This window comes from Leucoraja erinacea, chromosome 7 (genome assembly GCF_028641065.1).
Source record: "Leucoraja erinacea ecotype New England chromosome 7, Leri_hhj_1, whole genome shotgun sequence".
NCBI lineage: Eukaryota > Metazoa > Chordata > Chondrichthyes > Rajiformes > Rajidae > Leucoraja > Leucoraja erinaceus.
This window is the reverse complement of record NC_073383.1, coordinates 8,172,010-8,191,341: the sequence shown is the minus strand read 5'-3', so window position 1 is coordinate 8,191,341 and position 19,332 is coordinate 8,172,010. Positions and strand designations below refer to the sequence as shown.

The 19,332-nt window shown below is 42.5% G+C and overlaps 1 long non-coding RNA gene across 1 annotated transcript in view; it reads left to right on the top strand.

Annotated features, from left to right (window-relative positions):
* Positions 1 to 5,904: 5,904 nt before the first annotated feature.
* LOC129698615 (uncharacterized) overlaps positions 5,905 to 19,332 on the top strand; it is a 90,196-nt gene continuing 76,768 nt past the window's right edge. Inside the window, exon 1 of the long non-coding RNA XR_008723686.1 lies at positions 5,905 to 7,839. This is a non-coding gene — a long non-coding RNA (uncharacterized LOC129698615). The remainder of the gene's footprint in view (positions 7,840 to 19,332) is intronic.

Here is a 19,332-nt window from a genome sequence, read left to right as displayed (position 1 = left end):
TTGATATCCTCCGGTGCTTTGCTCTTTGATGGAGATTTTTGTGGGTTGATGATGGGGATGATGGAAGTTGTCAGATGGAAGAGAAGGGGATTTGATTTCATTACATTTTCTGACACTACATCCACAGCCTGGGGACATCTCATGTGCCATTGTCCTCTCTGCACTGCTGCCTGACCACCTGTCTGAGGGCTTCTGGGACCTTTGTCCTTTTCCCAGCAAGATTTTCAGAGACTGGTCTGAAAATCAGCGGTCTATTCTTGTTTGCCCTCTGCAGTAATTTCTTCCAAGTGGGCAAAACCTGCTGGATAGCTTTGAATACAAGTGCAGCTATGTACCCATTTTCTCGAGAAACAAAGACATTGGCCCACATCAGTCAGCTTGATGTGGGGCTGACCATTCATGAGGTTGGACCCCAGAATATTAGCTCAGGCAAGTCATATGGTCATTTTCATTTGATTTCATTTCCATTGCCATTTCAGTTTCAAGCACAGGGCAGGCCAAACAACTCATCTCATTTTCATTTCATTTCATTTCCATTGCCATTTCAGTTTCAAGCACAGGGCAGGCCAAACAACTCATTTTATTTTCATTAAGGGCTAACAAATCATTTATTGCAAGTACATTGCAGACTCACAGTTTAGTTGACTCAGAATCACAGTTGTGGCCTCTCCCTCGCGATCTTCCAGTGTGACTGACTCGTGTCCAGGCATTCGGGGTTTTATAGTCCTGCCCCCCCACCCCTGGAAGGGGCATTACTTTCATCATGGTGATTGACAGGAGAGAGGACCAATCAGCTGATCTCACAATTCATAACTTTTTTATTTTTCATCGATCGTAAAAATCATCAGGGCTGCCTCTGCGGAGGGGACTGTGAGTAAGATGGCCAAAAATCATAGCGATATATGGTAGCGTTTTTTCTAAAAATCAATATACAGCGCAGACAGGAGGTGGTCAAGATGAGACTTTTAGTTATATAGATTTTCATTGCCGTTTCAGTTTCAAGTATAGGGCAGGCCAAACAATTCGTTTTATTTTCATTAAGGGCTAACAAATTATTTATTGGAAGAGGTCAAGATGAGACTTTTAGTTATATTGATACAGACAATAAATGGTAGGATTCTTGGGAGCATTGATGTGCAGAGTTTTCTTGGGGTGCAAGTCAACAGTTACTTGAAAGTGTCATGGAGTGGTGAAGAAGGTGTATGCATGCATGATTGTTTTGTGGCATGTTGAGTATAAAAGTCCGGAATTCATGTTGCAATGATATAAAACTTTGATTAGGTGACATTGTGTGCAGTTCTGATTGCTGAATTACATGAAGAATCTGGAGGTGTGGTAGAGGGTGCGGAAGGGATTTACCAGGCCTGGGTTACAGAGTATTAGCTATAAGTTGAGGTTAGACAAATTTGGATCGTTTTTCTTCTGGAGTGTTGAAGGCTGAGGGGCAACCGGTTGGAAGTATATAAAATGATAAAAGCCATAGTCAGGGCGGACAGCCAGAGCCCATCTCCCAGGGTGGAAATAACAAAGATTAGAGGGCATAATTTTAAGGTGAGAGGTAGAACGTTCAAAGGACATTAACGAGGCAAGTATTTTACAGAGTGAGGAGGTGCGTGTAAAAAACTGCCAGGATAATTGGTGGAAGTAGATTGGAATGCAAATTATCTGGGATTTTATGATCAAATGCAAACTTGGAACTTTTTGCTTAAGAATTCTGTGTTAGTGTGTGTGTGTGTGTGTATTTGTGTATGTGTTTTTGTGTGTGTGTGTGTTTTTGTGTGTGTTTAGTGTGTGTGTTGTGTGTGTGTGTGTTTTTGTGTGTTTGTGTGTGTGTGTCTGTGTGTGTGTGTTTGTGTGTGTGTGTTTTGTGTGTGTGTGTGTGTGTGTGTGTGTGTGTGTGTGTGTGTGTGTGTTTTTGTGTGTGTGTGTGTGTGTGTGTGTGTGTGTGTGTGTGTGTGTGTGTGTGTGTGTGTGTGTGTGTGTGTGTGTGTGTGTGGGTGTGTGTGTGTGTTTGTGTGTGTGTTTGTGTATGTGTTTTGTGTGTTTGTGTATGTGGTGTGTTTTTGTGTGTCTGTGTGTGTGTGTGTGTGTGTGTGTGTGTGTGTGTTTTGTGTGTGTGTGTGTTTTGTGTGTGGTTAGTGTGTGTGTGTTTGTGTGTGTGTGTTTGTGTGTGTGTGAACACAGTCAATTCCTGTATCGATATGGCTATGCCAGTTCATTGAAAAAAGCTACCCCATTTCTTTGGCAATAAACCTTTAATAGAATGGACAAAAATAAAGTTAATTTATGACTGAGCATTTGGGATTTTTACATATGATTGGCCATAGGTAATTTATTCACTGTAAAATTTAATATGGTGTTGTTGAGATTCTAATTGCATGCCACAGCATTCTGTTGCAATATTTGAGTGATAACTGTTGTCTAAATAAAAATGGAGCCAGTTTTACTTTAATCACACACAAACTAGTAATTGAACACTCAGATGTATCAGTATTTATGCAAAAAATCGTTTATGAAAACCTATCTTAAAAACATCAGTTCTATCATTATCATCTTATTAATTTAGCAGAGCCATATCACAGCTGATCATTCTTCAGTAATATAATTTGCAGCACACCATGTGTAGCAAAACCATCTGTACAGTGCATACTTAATAACAGAACCTTTGGAGTAAATGCCTCCGTTTATTGAGAATTAATGTTTATATCAAATTTGATTGGAGTCGATCAATAATTCAGCTTTGTCGGGCTGGGTGTTTAACAGTATGAATAATGCTGACATCATTTCCTTCAAAGTACAGCTTCCAGCACAATTACCCCAAAGAGCTGTTAAAGTGATATTAAAGCATTAGAAGCTACAATCAATGCAAATGAATGTTTTACATTTTACAGTAAAGTTGCTACAGTGTGCAGATTCTGGAAAAAAAGAGGAAAATTCCCCTGTTGTTTGAGACTTCACAATTATTTGGATTAATGGAACTTGCCATTGCTGTAACTACAATACTGCTGCAGGCCATATGTTACACTGTGTGTGTTATTGCCCTATTATTTTGCCTGTTAAGAATAATTAATTGTGTTTTGGTATCGACTTTCATTGCTTTATAATCACATAAACAGTTAACTTGAGCCTTCCTCAGACCTGTTGGAGTATTTTCTCTACAAATAGGTTTATGAAGTGTGAGCACTAATTTTCTCCTTTTGTGGTCAATATTTCATTTTGTATTCGAATGGGAGGTTGAACGAATCTGCACGCTCTGCGGTTCTCTCTGCCTCCTCCTCTTTGCAGTGCTACTTGGATAAGCACAGGTTGGAATGGAAAAGGACCATAGATTATTATGGCTTTGTAACAACTGCAATTCAAGATGGAAGTACCTAAGGTGAATTTCATAACTAAACTGAAGCAGTTTAGAGATTTTGCATCGAGAATCATGTGATTTTCAAATTCTAAATAGGAGGCAATTTTGTGGTTAAAAAACTGTCGATTATGTTAAGAATAGGAAACATTGCTACACCTTTTGTAAAACAGATGTACGTGGAAAACCAGAGCTCTTTTGTAACTATTTGCCATAATATATTAAATAAATTAGAAAAAGGGGCTAATTAGTGATTATAAGTGTGTCTGAATCTGCGTTCTCATCCATTCACTTAGTCTGTTTATATCACCATTGAAACCTTTCGACATTCTCCTCACAATTCACACTACTTAGTTTGAATTTTATAAATATAAACAAACAAGGACAAAAACAATGCCTCAAAGTCTATGTAGTTCAGAGATTATTTGGAGGTTGTAGTGTTTAATAATCTGATGTTAGTGAGGAAAAATCTGCTCTTGAACCTGGCCATTAAAGTTTTCAGGATCCTATATCTTTTTCCCGATGGCAGGAGTGAAATGAAAGTGTTGCCAGGATGGTGTGGGTATCTGATGGTGCTGGCTGCCTTTTTCAGGCAGCAACTCCTATAGGCCATAGGGTCATAAGGAATAGGAGTAGAATTAGGCCGTTCAGCCCATCAAGTCTACTCTGCCATTCAATCATGGCTGATCTATCTCTCCCTCCTAACCCCATTCTGCTGCCTTCTCCCCATAACCTCTGACACCTGTTTGACACCCAAGGTCTCTTGGCTGGTGGGGAGACCAGACTGGGCAGTGTTCACCACTTTTTGCAGTCTTCTTCATTCCTGGGCATTCAAGTTGTCAAACCTGGTTTTGATGCAAGCAGTCAATATGTTCTCTGCAGTTCACCTGTAAAAGTTCAAGAGGGTATTCATTCACATACCAAATCTCCTCAATCCTCTAAGGAAGTAGAGGCATGGATTAGCTTTCTTTATGCTTACATCAATGTGCTGCGTCCAGGACAGATCTTCAGAGATATGCACGCTCAGGAATTTGAAGTTTTTGACTAATACCACCACCGTCCCATCGATGAAGGCAAGCTTGTGGATCCTCAACTATAGCCATTAATACATCTATCAGAGTTACTTGACAGGGCAGGGAATATATGCAAGAGATGGAAGTAATGAATAGTTGTCGTGCTGAATTTCCTGGGGCCAACTGCTGAATCAACCTAGAATCCAGAAACATTTCAAATGTAATGCTTAATCTTGGTCAATCAATCAACCCCCCCTCTCCCCCCCATCTGGAATCACTTTACACTTGCCAGCTCTTGTCCCGACTTCCCCTCAACTCTTTCTACCAGCTACCTCACCTCTATTCCAGCAGTCCGAAGAAGGGTCCTGACCCAAAAGAGTGTTGCCCATTTCCCTCCACAGATGCTGCCTGATCTGCAGGTTTCCCCCAGCGCTTTCTAGTTTGCTCTTAATTCCAGCAGCTGTAGTCTCTCTCATGTCTTGAAATAAGACAAAATAGTTTCCTTCAGAAGCACTTGTAGTTTTATTTCAAAATACTTCTGTTCATTATTGCACTTCCTTTTTCTTATTCGCGGTGGTTATTAATGTCTTTGTTGATGGATTTTGTTCTAAAAAGCAGAAGACAACTTTGTGTTATCTTGACTGTTTTGATGCAGTTTCTTGTCAGGTATTAGAATGGCAGGAGTACAGTCTGAAGACATTGAGAATATTATTTATTTGCGATCTGTAACTATTTTCACAATGACTTGAAATTGAAGTTTATTTGCTGTTTCCTGCTCACATGCTTCTCTCCTGGGTTATGGAGAGTATCAGGAATGAATTGTGAATGTGAAAGTGTTTTCATTAGGCAGATCAGTTGAACTGATTGTGACCTTTCATATACAAAATTTGTTAGGAAGCTTTTTGCAATATTTTCCAGTCCATCCTGTTTGTCAGTAACAAATTCAAATACAAACTGTACCTACAATTATTTAAATCAATTAAGTGTCCATTCACAATTCTTCTTCTTTGGGTTTGTGTAAAGTGACCATAACATGAATTACATTTTCTAGTAATTTGCCTTTCAAGTGATTTTATTTTTTTGAATTTTCTGAACCATGGGCAGGGTTTTGGGGGAAGACATAAATCTAAGCAAATATAAAAATCAAATATTTGTGCTGTGCTGAATTAAATCTAAAGGTACCTTACCCTGCTGGCATGTAGCACTTTGTTTAAACCAGCATCTGCAGTTCCTTCCTGCACATGTAGGCACTAAACTCACTCGATGGGGTGAGTACTTATTTGTTCCAATCTACATAAATATTTAATTATATGCTGAATATTCTAATTGACAGAGTGTTAAGTCTTAATTACAGTCCAACAATTTCATTGGCACTGAAAGTTGACTTTAGTAAGTGTAATGTCTCATTCTTTCAGAATTTAATTATTTGAAAAAACTTTTTTGTTGACCTCTTTTTGAATTACCTGCAATGAATTGTTAATAACTTTCCGCCTGAAGAAGAGTCTTGACCCAAAACGTGAGTTAGTTTTAGCTCTTAAGGGCTAATGGAATCAAGGGATATGGGGGGAAAGCAGGAACGGGGCACTGATTTTGGTTGATCAGCCATGATCATATTGAATGGCAGTGCAGGCTCAAAGCGCCGAAGGACCTACTCCTGCACCCATTTTCTATGCTTCTATGTTTCTATCTCACCTATTCAACTTCTCCAAAGATGCTGAAGAAGGGTCTCGAACCGAAACGTCACCCATTCCTTCTCTCCAGAGATGCTGCCTGTCCTGCTGAGTTACTCCAGCTTTTTGTGTCTATCTCCAAAGATGCTGTCTGACCCGCTGAGTTACTCCCAACATGGGTTGCTGACCCCAAATGATACTACAGTTTGTCTTTCTACAGTGTTGGGTTTATTTTTTAAACCTTCTTAATATATAAACTGTAATTTAACCTTCTTTAGTTTCAAATATATAGTTTGTTCATAATTTAAACATAGTAAATATACATTGTTCTCTATACATTGCCAACAGCAGAATTGACAGTATACATTGTTCTCTACATTCATTGAAACATCAACTTGATACATTCTCATGTCTCCTCCTTACTCAATGCATTCCATGCTTTCTGACATGATTGGCCCATTTCCCTTGCTGATTACTCACACTGGGGTAATAGTGGAAAATCTCCCCTGTACTGAGTGTCTCATGAACCTGCAGTTATCTTGATTTCATCTTGATTGTGTAATATAGCACAACATAAATCCTGTGAGTGAAGAGATTCTTGACAAATCAACTCTGCATTTCTTGGTACCTCAAATTCCAACGACAATGTTTTACGTATTTTTAATTGACTATTGAGCACTTTGTCGCACCTTGAAATCACAAAAGGCAACTTGCATTTATGACCTTATTTTGTCAATGGACATCCAAAAATGCAAGAGACTTCTTTTCTTAGTCCAGTCAAAGAAGATCAAGAACAGCAAATACAGCATGACAAGTAAAGATACAAAGTGCTGGAGCAACTCAGCAGGACAGGCAGCAACTCTGGAGAACATGGAGAGTAGACGTTTTGAGTCAGGACCCTTCTTCAGACAATTGTTCTTGTATTTTTGCCCCTTTTTCATCTTTACAATTAAGCTGAACCATCACATGACAACAATTTCTAATCTTTTATAAAGCATATACTGGATTTAATTGAGAAATATTCAAGCAGCAGTTCCAGTGCTTGTGGTGTAGGGGCTTGCATTGCATCAATATGATTAAATATAAATTGGTGATAAAAGTAAATAATGACAGCGGTCCAAGCATCCTCTAATACCAGACGATGATGTTGAATAGAAACATATACAGTGTAACAGCAATTCAAAACTTACAAAAGAGAAAACTATGAAGTCCAGGCACCATAAATAGGTAAATCATAATTAAAGCTGCTGCTTCCGAAGAATCCTGTAACTCGAGCTTATTCTTGAAAACAGAAATGTTTTTGAATGATGTCTTTTTAAACAAATGCCAATTATTGACTAACACTGTGATCCCAACAGAAAGGTATTGTTCACGGAAAGGTAGTAATCCAAACAGTTCCTTGCACCAGATGCCTGCTAAATTGTTTTTAATTCTCAGTAGACAGTAGATAACTAAACCTAGAGGACCTAGTAATAGCAAAGAGGAAGTAATCACATCAGTCTTCTCCTGGCATGCAAACAAGGAAAAGGCATCTGTTATATGTGAGTCACAAGCCATCAGAGCCCTGACAGTGCGTGGAATAGACCTAATTTATTAAACAGAGTTTCTAATATAAACACTAATTTATTTCAAACTGAATGACCGTAGATCTGGATTATGTGAGCAACATGCAAAGTAATTCTAGTATGATGTTAGAAAGGCAGCTGCACTACAACACGCTCAGAAAACTGATTCATTTGGATTGAGAATATCAAGATGCCACCAGAGGAGACTGATCGTATGACTGGAAACCACTGCTGTGCAGGTTAGGAATTGGAGTTTTCATTTAGATACAGAAAAATTAAAAAAAAAACAATCAGCAAGTTAACAATATCCATTTCTTTATTTCTCTGCCTAAAAAAAGGGACAATCTATGTATGTTTAGATCATTTCAGTAAGTTATTTTCATCTTAGACTTTACAAAATGAAAAGAATGTCATGGTTTCAGAAGAAAATGTTGAGATTTTTAGCTCGCACTGTAATCAGCAGGGGAAAAAAATGAATGAGAAATGTTGTTTGTTGTGAAGTTAGTCAAGAAGGAGTATTTAGACAAGGAGGGTTCCAAGATCTTGAGCTCTAGGCAGATAATCTTGGATCAGATCACATCATGTGTGCCCACTTGGTGTTAAATCTGTAACTGTAACTCAAAAAGGTAGTAGTTCTCTTGATATAATCTGATGTGAAGACAGTTTGATTTTTTAATGAATTCATTACGGTGTCATTATTTCTCAAGCACTTAATCAAGCATTGAATTTCTGGAGACAGAGACATCATTCTTCTCGGCTGCAACCGTAGATATTCTATTGTCTAATGTCAAACATGTGACCCTGTTATCGCTGGGCATCTCAGGGGTTCCAAAGGGCATTGGCGCTGCTCTTTCTCTTTTGTGGGAATATGTGTTCTAAGTCAACAGTTCATGGGTTCTAACAAACTTGCAGGGATTTCAAATTGCTGCCGTTTTGAGCCCGAGAGATCGGAAGTTAGGGAAAAGAGAACAAATAGTTAAACAAGTTTGTATGGCAATTTTTTCTTCTGCAATTTGATGGGTTTGAAATGGATACACGGCTTGGTTTAAATAGAAAATAACACAATACAGTGCTATAGAAATGAAATGAATTAAACATTTGACCTGGGCAGTGCCAGGAGGTGTTAGTGGCCAGTTGATGTAATGTGAACTGGCAATGCAAATGGATATAGCCCATTCTATATTATTTTGTGCATTTGGTCACTAAATTTGAGGATATTATCAACAGCAGGAAATTCTGTGTGTCCTGGCCACACACTGCTACCTTCAGGTAGAAGGTACAGGAGCCTGAAGACTGCAACAACCAGGTTTAGGAATAGCTACTTCCCCACAGCCATCAGGCTATTAAACCTGGCTCGGACAAAACTCTGATTATTAATAACCACTTTCTGTTATTTGCACTTTACCAGTTTATTTATACATGTGTGTATATATTTATATCATGGTATATGGATACATTTATCTGTTTTGTAGTAAATGCCTACTATTTTCTGTGTGCTTAAGCAAAGCAAGAATTTCATTGTCCTGTACAGGGACACATGACAATAAACTCACTTAAACTTGAACTATAATAGAATAATCTGGTCTGTAATCACAATGGCGTGTCACAGCATTCCGTACAGCACCAGAGACCTGGGTCGCGATCCTGACTACTGGTGCTGTCTGTACGGAGTTTGTACATTCTCCCCGTGATCTGTGTGGGTTTTCTCCGGGTGCTCCGGTTTCCTCCCACACTCCAAAGACGTACAGATTTGTAGGTTAATTTGCTTGGTATAATTATAAATTGTCCTTTGCGCGTGTGATACAGGGCAAGTGTGCAGGGATCGCTGGCCGGCGCGGACTCGGTGGGCCGAAGGGCCTGTTTCTGTGCTGTATCTCTACAAAATGTGTCCCCTGGATGAGATGTAGAGAAAGAGTTCGAGGAAATGAAACAGGAACAAGTATAGCCAGCCTCTGAGCTTTCCACTGGCCAGATAACCAGTGTGGGTGTATTTCAAGAGGGAGAAATATGCATTGAACTATTAATACAATAAGTAGTTGTACCTGAATGCCTACTGCAGGTTGTTTTATCTCAGGTCCTCAAGTCAATGGGGAAAAAAAATCCATCTCCAAGGCTGATGCCACGCTCCAACTCTCAGACACCTCCGCCTACTTAACCCTGGACCATGACTTCACAGACGAGCACCAGACCACTATCTCTAGCACCATCACTGACTTCATCAACTCCGGCTCCCTGCCCTCCCAAGCCTCCAAACTCATCGTTCCCCAGCGCCGCAAGGCCCGATTTTACCTTCTCCCCAGTCTGAAGAAGGGTTTCGACCCGAAACGTTGCCTATTTCCTTCGCTCCATAGATGCTGCCTCGCCCGCTGAGTTACTCCAGCATTTTTGTCTACCCAGAATAACCAAAGTTGGATTTCTGTCATAGTCACTCCTTTTGCTGCAGAAGGTACTCTCTTCTCTTGTTAGCAATGGCTTGGGATTGAGGATGACTTGCTTCTATGGCAGTTGTATGGGTTTTAAGGCAGGTGATGAGGCAATGTAAAAACCACAGACATAGTTTATTTCAGAGATACAGCACGGAAACGTGCCCTTGGGCCCGCCCAGTCCACTCTGACCAGCGATCCCCGCACACTAACACTATCCTACAAACACTGAGGACAATTTACATTCATACTGAGCCAATTAACCTACAAACCTGTACGTAGATATAGATATAGAGATATGCCATTTATTGTCACTATACATGTACAGTGAAACTGAAAGCTGCTCGTACTCAGTGCATAACTACAATTTAGCACAAAAAACAAGAGACAGAAAACAAAAAAACAGAAGGGAGATGGGGGGGGGGGGGGGAGGAATAGGTGCACAAATTCTGCGGCGCTACATTCATATATACATATATACAGAAGGAAGTCCGTGTTGGGCGGTGTAGTCAGTGCATGTGTGAATTTGAATTTATAGTAGATATAATTCTCGGAAAGCAACTATTCCTGAGTCTGTTTGTCCTGGATTTGATGCACCTATAGCGCCTTCCAGAGGGCAGCAGGTCGAACAGTCCAAACGCAGGATGGGAGCTGTCTTTGATGATCTTCTTTGCCCTGCTAAGGCAGCGGGAGGTGTAGATGTCCATCAGGGAGGGGAGAGGGCAGCCAATGATCCTCTGCGCTGTCCTGGTTACCCTCTGAAGCCTCTCCCTGTCTGCCATGGTGCAGCTGCCATACCATGCTGTAATGCAGTATGTCAGCAGGCTCTCGATGGACGAGCGGTAGAAGGTCAGGTCAGCAGCAGGTTAGAGTCCAGGTTGTGCTTCCTGAGGACCCTCAGGAAGTGCAGCCGCTGCTGAGCCTTCTTGATGACTGCTGTCGTGTTGTCCGTCCAGGAGATGTCAGCAGCGATATGGACACCGAGAAACCGGAAGGTGTTGACCCTCTCCACACACTCGCCGTTGATGTGTAGGGGGGCTAAGTCGGTGCTGTGCCTCCTGAAGTCGACAATGAGCTCTTTTGTTTTCCTGGTGTTCAGAGCCAGATTGTTTTCTGAGCACCAGGTTGTCAACTTCAGGACTTCCTCTCTGTAGGCTGCCTCGTCTCCCTTCGAAATAAGTCCGACCACAGTAGTGTCGTCAGCAAATTTGACGATGCGGTTGTTGTTGTGGGCCGGACTACAGTCGTAGGTGTAGAGACAGTATAAGAGGGGGCTTAGCACACAGCCCTATGGGGAACCGGTACTCAACCTGCGAGTGGAGGAGAGGTGGGGGCCGAGTCTCACAGTCTGGGGCCGGTTGGTGAGGAAATCCTTTATCCAGGCACATGTGACAGTGGGGAGGCCGAGAGTGACCAGTTTACCTATGAGAATGTCCGGAATGATTGTATTAAAGGCTGAACTAAAATCCACAAAGAGCATCCGGACGTAGCTCTGCCCCTGCTCCAGATGGCTCAGCACAGAGTGGAGAGCTACGGTGATGGCGTCTTCTGTGGATCTGTTTTGGCGATAGGCGAATTGGTGGGGGTCGAGGTCTGGTGGTAGATAGTCCTTGATGTGCTGGAGGACCAACTTTGGAGTGTGGGAGGAAACCGAAGATGTCGGAGAAAATCCATGCGGTCACGGGGAGAACGTACAAACTCCGTCCAGACAGCACCCGTAGTTGGGATTGAACCCGGATCTTTGGCGCTGTAAGTGCTGAAAGGCAGCAACTCTACCACTGCTCCACCATGCTGCCTGCATGAAGCTGTGCTTTGTATAGATCCCTGCAGTGTCCAACACTTTCTGCATCCTCCTCCATTCCTAGTTACCCTAATCAGGCCATGGTTTACCTAATCTGGTGTGCTCCCTACAGCACACTTAGAGAAGTTTGATGGAGTATTGAGAACCATGATGAATCTCCTCAAACATCTGATGAAGTAGAGGCAATGATGAGGTTTCTTTGTGATTGCACCAATGTGCTGGGCCCAGGACAGGTCTTCAGTGATCTGCACCCACAGGAACTGAAAGCTCTTGACTCTCTCCATTGCTGTCCCACTGATGAAGATGGGTTCATGGATCCTCAGCTTTCCCTTCCTGAAGTCAATGATCAGCTACATGGTTTTTGCTAATGCTAAGGGCAAGATTGTGCTCTGGCACCATTCAATCAGATTATTAATTCCTCGCCTCTACTGCATATTATTCACCGGACAACAAGGGTATCGTCAGCAAATGTATGGATGGTGTTGGAGCTGTGTCTGGATTCTTAGCTGTGGGTTCGAGAGTAGAGCAGGGAGTTGAGCACACAGCGCGGAGGTACTGGTGTGATGTTGCTCAGCTTCTCTGTGAACCGTTCCCCAGAGTCACTGGGGAGATCACACTCCCAGATAAGAGTGCCAGGAATGTGGGATGGCTGTGCGGAGCTGGAGCCAAGGCTTGGGAATGTGGGCCTGGAAGGTGGCTGGAGACAGTAATTGGGAATTAGAGCTGTGCGTCTGGCCTGAGCTGGAGTTTGTATTACGGGAAGCTCTGTGGTGTTTACGCCTGCATAAAACTGGTGATACGAGATGCCAGCTTCTGGTTTCAATGGCTTTGTGATTAGAAAATAGCAAAGCACAATTTTTGTGTAGCTTCTCTCACCATGTTAGGATGTTTTAAACCCAGTGAGGATTATCAGACAAATAGTCATGTTATAATATAGAAAACATAATATTCTCATACAATCTCCTATTGACCACGATGAGTTAATGAACATCGATCCATTTCAGAAACTGAAGGAGAATGAAATTGGCTCAGACACCGGGAAGAACACTTCCCAGATTTGTCTGATCTTTTCACGTCCAACGGAGAGTAGAGAGGGTACAGGGTCTTAAGACCGATGGTCTGATAACAATCCCTCCCACCCTTCAGTGGAAAGTCAGCCGAGAGGTTTGTGAAGTTAAACATGCAAACTCAACAAAACCGTGAGTGCGTCATCATTTGGCCGCGAAAGCCAGGAAGGAATGTTTTGCAGATGAGTTAAGAACTATTATCCAGATGGAGAACTGCAAGCAGTAATCCTCTGTTATGTGAGAGCACTTGATTGTGTACCAACTAGAGTACTTGTTGGATATGCAAATTGGAACAGAACAGTGAAATTCTTACTTGCAACAAACTTTCATACAATAAATTAGCAGCTAATAGTAGGTAAACAGACTGTAATAGTGCAAGCTGAACTACGTAATGTAACCTATAGTGGTCCATAGTGGTTTGGCTCTGAGCTAAGGATGTGGTTAGGGTTGTGTAATATGGTTCAAGAGCCTGACAGTTGTTGGGAAGAAACTAAAGGGCCGGTCCCACGAGCATACGACTCCATGCGGCAAGTGCGACTTAATGTGGTCGCTTGAGCCGTACGGCCTCGCGGGGCCGGTCCCACTTCGATCGCCGGAGTCGTAACGAGTTGTGCGGGGCTGGTCCTGACATCGCGCGGGGCTTCGAAAAATTGACACCTCCAAAATTCCGCATTGAGGCCGTAAGCACCGCCTCAACGGGCGTGCGCAGCATCTCGACGTTGTTCGCAGCGTCTTGACGGCGTATGCCTTCGCTCGAACTTCACGTCAAATTGTACGGGATCACTTGACCTCCGCGCCGCCCCCGCTTCCGGTTTGGTCGTGCTTGCTGCATGCAGTCGCATGCTCGTGGGACAGGCCCTTTAGAGGTAGTGATCCTCACCTCCTGTATCTTCTTCCTGGTAGTGGGGATCTTTGCAGCCTTTCTTTACATCCCTTCGATGCTGGGGTAGTCAATACCCTTGACTGACCGGGCAATGTTCACCACTTTCTGCAGCCGCCTTCGTTCTTGGGTAACAATTCTAAATTCTAAGTGAATTTATTGTCGACAATCCTACTGGAAGGTGAGCTTAGATAAACTAAATGATCTTCCGTTCCCATGTCGACCACGAGATGCCTAAAGGAGCATCTTGTTCCTCAAAGCATATCTAGTGTTCTTGGAACTGTAATATTGCATCCCAGAAATTGAGCTTTCGTGTTTTATTCCCTTACTAGCAGCACTAATATAGTAGTAAAATCTTGCATCTCAAAATGCGTCTTGCTTTAAAATAAATATTATGGTTATGCAAAAATATATTGCTGTTTTTAAACGTTTTTGTTGCACTTTGGTAATCCATTGGTACAAGACATATGGGAAGTGTGAATGAGAGATAAAATCAATAGACAATAGACAATAGGTGCAGCAGTAGGCCATTTGGCCCTTCGAGCCAGCACTGCCATTCACTATGATCATGGCTGATTATCTGTTCTTGCCTTCTCATCATATCCCTTGACTCTGCTATCTTTAAGAGCTCTATCTAACTCTCTCTTGAAAGCATCTAGAAAATTGACCTCCACTGCCATTTATTTAACATGGACACGCCTTAAAATTAGGCAGGACAATACTCAGGTTAGATTGAGTGAGAGATTGCATTTTTAATGCCCCTGTCCCACTTTGGAAACCTGAATGGAAACCTCTGGAGACTTTCCGCCCCTCCCAAGGTTTCCGTGCGGTTCCCGGAGGTTGCAGGTGGTTGCCGGAGGTTGCAGGTAGTGGAAGCAGGTAGGGAGACTGACAAAAACCTCCCGGAACCGCTAACTCTTCCGGTTGATGTGGAAGATTGAACTGAAATATTCAACTGGTATAACTGTTCTCTCAGTTCTGAAGCTGGTGCAGTTGCAAAATCAAAGCAGCAGGAAGTGCCCTACACTGAGGTTTCCTGGAAGCGTCTTTTATATTTGTGTTATCAATTTCATGCACCCCAGAGTTACTATGTGCCTGTGTAGAAGCCCACAGAGGGTAAGTGGCTGAGCAAACTCAAGTAAAGACAGGAAACTTTTGAGTACTTAATGCTAAATGACTCAGACCAGAAGCAACTCATTAATTATGAAAATTTGGTGTTGGGGTTATTAACGTATTCAAAATATTGTACATTGCCAGCAACCAAAGCCACCTAATTATGTTAAAAGCTTTTTCTATGATAGTAATTAATCAATTTATTTATTTGACTAATCATTTGGTCACCTGCTTTAATTATCCTAATAAAGCTGAATGTTGAATGTTGCTTGATAAGTCTATGAAGCACCTTGGGGTATTTTGCTACTTTAAATGTGCTTTATAAATCCAGTTTGTTGTAGAATAATGTGTTTCTCTTGTATTTCTTGTGTTTCATGTGGGGGAGCATTAGAAACAATATGATCCCTGATGAGCATCTTAGATGTGCTTCTGGGTTCTCATTAAAACTGAGATAGATCTTAAATATTCTTCCCAGACATTTTAAGGCATTAAGTCACTTTTGGAACGAAGGCTGGTTTAGTCACTGTAAGAAATGAATCGGCAATTTTGACCCTACAAGGACAAAATTCGGAAGAATGATTAACATAATTCCTGGATTTAATGGTGCCTGGAACAAGGGATGTCAACATGAAATTTTTATTGGCCCTGGCATCCAAATATTCGGTGCGAAGGCACAAGTCTAAAAGCAACATTAGCCTTCAAGTTCCATGTTGTCTTTCATTTCCTGGAATTGTGCAGATGCTTCATCCGACACCATCGCCCTGTCGTCAGCCTTCTGATCTAACCACAGCCCTTTGCCAAGAAACCTTCCAGGGAAAATCATGACCTTTTGCCCTGATATTATCTCCAGCACTGCTGAATAGAAAGGCAAACATCCCAACTTGTGTAATCAGGAGGGGCTAATGGGATTTCTTTTACTTAACCCCATCACAGCTTGTCTGGCTTTTCTTCCACCAGGGTCACGTCAGTGCATGTTTTAAAGTGCTGTGCTTGGCTAGCATTTAAGATGCCTTATCCTGTCCACTAATCACACTGACATCAGTGGGCAGCTTCTCTGTCTCTCCATTTGCACATGCCTTGCACAACAGTTGATTATATTCAGATGACAAACAATGTCCCTGAGCAGTCCGCATTTTCTTGACCGCACTAATCCCATCACATGACGCCGACAAGGACAAATACAAACCTGCATCTTTTACTTATAGAAGAAAAGTAACCCTTTCAATTAAATAAATAGAACTATGTTAATTTTGAAAAAAACTTTTGATTACATGAGATTTGAAACAACACGCAATGTGCATCTCATGGTTTCAAAAGACTATTGGTTTGCTGAATTGGTGAGAGATCATTACTTATCTGAATAAGAAGGACAATGTATTAAAGCATGTAGTATAATCGTTTCTAGGTTTAAGAAATAGTTACAAAGAAATGGTCACGGTGGCGCAGCGGTAGAGTTGCTTCCTTACAGCGATTGCAGCACTGGAGACCCGGGTTCGATCCCGACTACGGGTGCTGTCTGTAAGGAGTTTGTACGTTCTCCCCATGAACTGTGTGGGTTTCCTCCGAGATCTTCAGTTTCCTCCGAGATCTTCGGTTTCCTCCCACACTCCAAAGACGTACAGGTTTGTAGGTTAATTGGCTTGGTAAATGTAGAAATTGTCCCTAGTGTGTGTAGGATAGTGTTAAAGAAGGAACTGCAGATGCTGGACAATCGAAGGTTGACAAAAATGCTGGAGAAACTCAGCGGGTGCAGCAGCATCTATGGAGCGAAGGATATAGGCAACGTTTCGGGCCGAAAACCTTCTTCAGACTGATAGTGTTAATGTGTGGGGATAGCTGGTTGGCACAGACCCGATGGGCCAAAGGGCCTGTTTCTGCGCTGTATCTCTAAACTAAACTAAACGGATAAGTATTATTTCACGAGCCTCTAGGTGACTTAATGACCTTGTCTCCTGTTTTTATTTTCCCTGCACTTCACTACTTGACATCCTGACCCTGCATTTATACTTGTTTTTACCCACTGCTCCAAAATTGGCAAAGGCTTTCATCGATCTCTTGCCTATCACATGAACCCTATTTTCAAGACAGCATTATTATATTAATTCTAACAGCATTACCTCCACTTTTCTGTTTACCATGTTATATTAATTTTAACATGATTACCAATTTCCACATATTAGCACTGCATGCCCAGGTTCAACGACAGAGAGAAATGTTTCTTTCCCTGCCAGCAGTAAATGGATGTGAAATTATCAGCTGCCTCATTTTATTATAATTGTTGTCATTTTGCCTTAGAACAAAGAAAGAAAATCATTGAAGATAGACACAAAAGGCTGGAGTAATGCAGTGGGACAGGCAGCATCTCGGGAGAGAAGGAATTCCTTCTCTCATTCACCCTATTCCTTCTCTCCAGGTTTGTATTTGTCCTTGTCATCGTCATGTTATGGGATTAGTGCAGTCAAGAAAATGGGAACTTCTCAGGGAAATTATTTGTCATCTGAATATAATCAACTGTTGTGCAAGGCATGTGCAAATGGAGAGACAGAGAAGCTGCCCACTGATGTCAGTGTGATTAGTGGACAGGATAAGGCATCTTAAATGCTAGCCAAGCACAGATCTTATAGAAACGTACAAAATTCTTAAGGGGTTGGACAGGCTAGATGCAGGAAGATTGTTCCCGATGTTGGGGAAATCCAGGACAAGGGGTCACAGCTTAAGGGGGAAATCCTTTAAAACCGAGATGAGAAAAACTTTTTTCACACAGAGAGTGGTGAATCTCTGGAACTCTCTGCCACAGATGGTAGTTGAGGCCAGTTCATTGGCTATATTTAAGAGGGAGTTAGATGTGGCCCTTGTGGCTAAGGGGATCAGAGGGTATGGAGAGAAGGCAGGTACAAGATACTGAGTTGGATGATCAGCCATGATCATATTGAATGGCGGTGCAGGCTCGAGGGGCCGAATAGCCTACTCCTGCACCTAATTTCTATGTTTCTATGTTTCTATGCTGCCTGTCCCACTGAGTTACTCCAGCATTTTGTTGTCTATAATCAGTTTAAACCAGCACCTGCAGTTCCTTCCTACACAAAGAAGATATTTGGCCCATCAAGTCCATGATGGTCTCAGAACAATGGCAGAAGTCTCTTTCCAGCAGCTATGTCTCTTTATTCTCTTGAACCTATTCTATTTCACATGACCATCAACTCCAACAGCCACCCTCCTGCCATTGACCTGCACCAGGGACAGCTTTTGCAACCAATTAACCCACCAGAATGCTTTAAGAATGTGGGAGGAAACCAGAGCACCCAGAGGAAATTCCACACAGTTAAGAGGAGAACTTACTGAATCCACACGGGCAGCATCCCAAGGTCAGAAACAAACTTGAGATGCTGGAGTAGCAGCGCTACCTGCGCGACCATCATCAACCGTATCCTGAAAGTTGAGTAAAATAGAAGCATAGTCTTGTCCAGGTGGGAGACAACCTCCCACCGTGAATCAACGTCGAAGGCAATTCCATGCCTACACTAGTTGTATCAGTGTGACGGGTGCACCCATGTTTCGATGTGCAGGCTGGACATCACCGCGTGGAGGTTAGTGTGTAATGCCCCTGTCCCACTTAGGAAACCTGAACGGAAACCTCTGGAGACTTTGTGCCCCACCCAAGGTTTCTGTGTGGTTCCCGGAGGTTTTTGTCAGTCCCCCTACCTGCTTACACTACCTGCAGCCTCCGGCAACCACCTGCAACCTCTGGGAACCGCTCGGAAACCTTGGGTGGGGCGCAAAGTCTCCAGAGGTTTCCGTTCAGGTTTCCTAAGCGGGACCGAGGCATTACTGTTAGTGTGGTGCCACTCATCACCAATGGCAGGCATGTTGCAGCTGGCTATTTAAGTGGGAGGCTCAGGGATTTCGAAGGACTTGTGTTGAAGATGAGCAGAGATTGTATCTGACATTAACATTCCCCCAGCTCATTATCAGTGTGCTCTGACAACATTAAGGGTTGTAGTGTGGAGATTTCCACTGGAGAATTTAACTTTGTAGTTTTATGAAACTTTTAGGAAAAGTTGCCTCGCTCTCGCTTTGACAGGGTTTTTGCTGCTCAGACCGTGTGTCATGGCCCTCGGGCTGTGGCATCTGCAGCTACCCCTCTGGAACCACCTGCGGAGCTTCCAGGAGCTTACGAGCTTGTGCAGCGTGCTACATCCTGATGAAGCCCCACACATGTGCCTGGTGCACTCACCCGAATGGATGCAGGCAACCAGATCCACATCCCATGGGCACCAATGGCATTTTTCCACTTACTTGCCTTTCATGAGCCTCAACTGTACTCAGCCGCTGTAGTTGGAGAGAACACATGACTATGGTCACAGTATTAATGGGCAGGCTTTAACCTGGGTCCATCACCTTAGTCATTGCCGCCAGTGTAAATGATAAGGATGAAATGATCAGGCATC